This window comes from Triticum aestivum, chromosome 1B (genome assembly GCF_018294505.1).
Source record: "Triticum aestivum cultivar Chinese Spring chromosome 1B, IWGSC CS RefSeq v2.1, whole genome shotgun sequence".
Lineage (NCBI taxonomy): Eukaryota > Viridiplantae > Streptophyta > Magnoliopsida > Poales > Poaceae > Triticum > Triticum aestivum.
Genome location: NC_057795.1, coordinates 54,402,843 through 54,403,381, shown reverse-complemented (window position 1 = coordinate 54,403,381; position 539 = coordinate 54,402,843).

The following is a 539-nucleotide window of genomic DNA, read 5'->3' as shown; positions in this document are numbered from 1 at the left end:
TGCAAGTTTCTCGATCTAGTACTACCTCGGTGTTCCTAAATGTAAGATGTTTTAGCAGTTCAACAGAGGGTGTGTATGTTTAGACAGGTAAAACACACACTACCAGAATAACGGCCCCCACCGCCGGCCCCCGTCGGCATAGCTGGAGGTTTGCCGACGGCTTCCAAGGCCGTCGGCAAACCTCCATCTATGCCGACGGGGTTCATCGTCATAGGAGGGCCGTCGGCGTATCTCCCACTATGCCGACGGGTCATCATAGAGCCGTCGGCATCCAGGTGGGTCCGCTAACCCAGGTACAGACGGAGGGTTGACGCAAGCATCACTATGCCGTTGGCCCTGACGGAGGCCGTCGGCATAGCTTATACACTTTTTTTATTCAGCAAAAAACCACGTTGGCTCTCTATGCCGACCGCCATGCCGTCGGCGTATATATGATATGTTTCTCATTTTGCTTTTTTTAACTTTATATTTGATTAATTTAAATCTAATTTATATAAACTCAAACATACACAAATTATATATAGATTTCGGGCAGAATT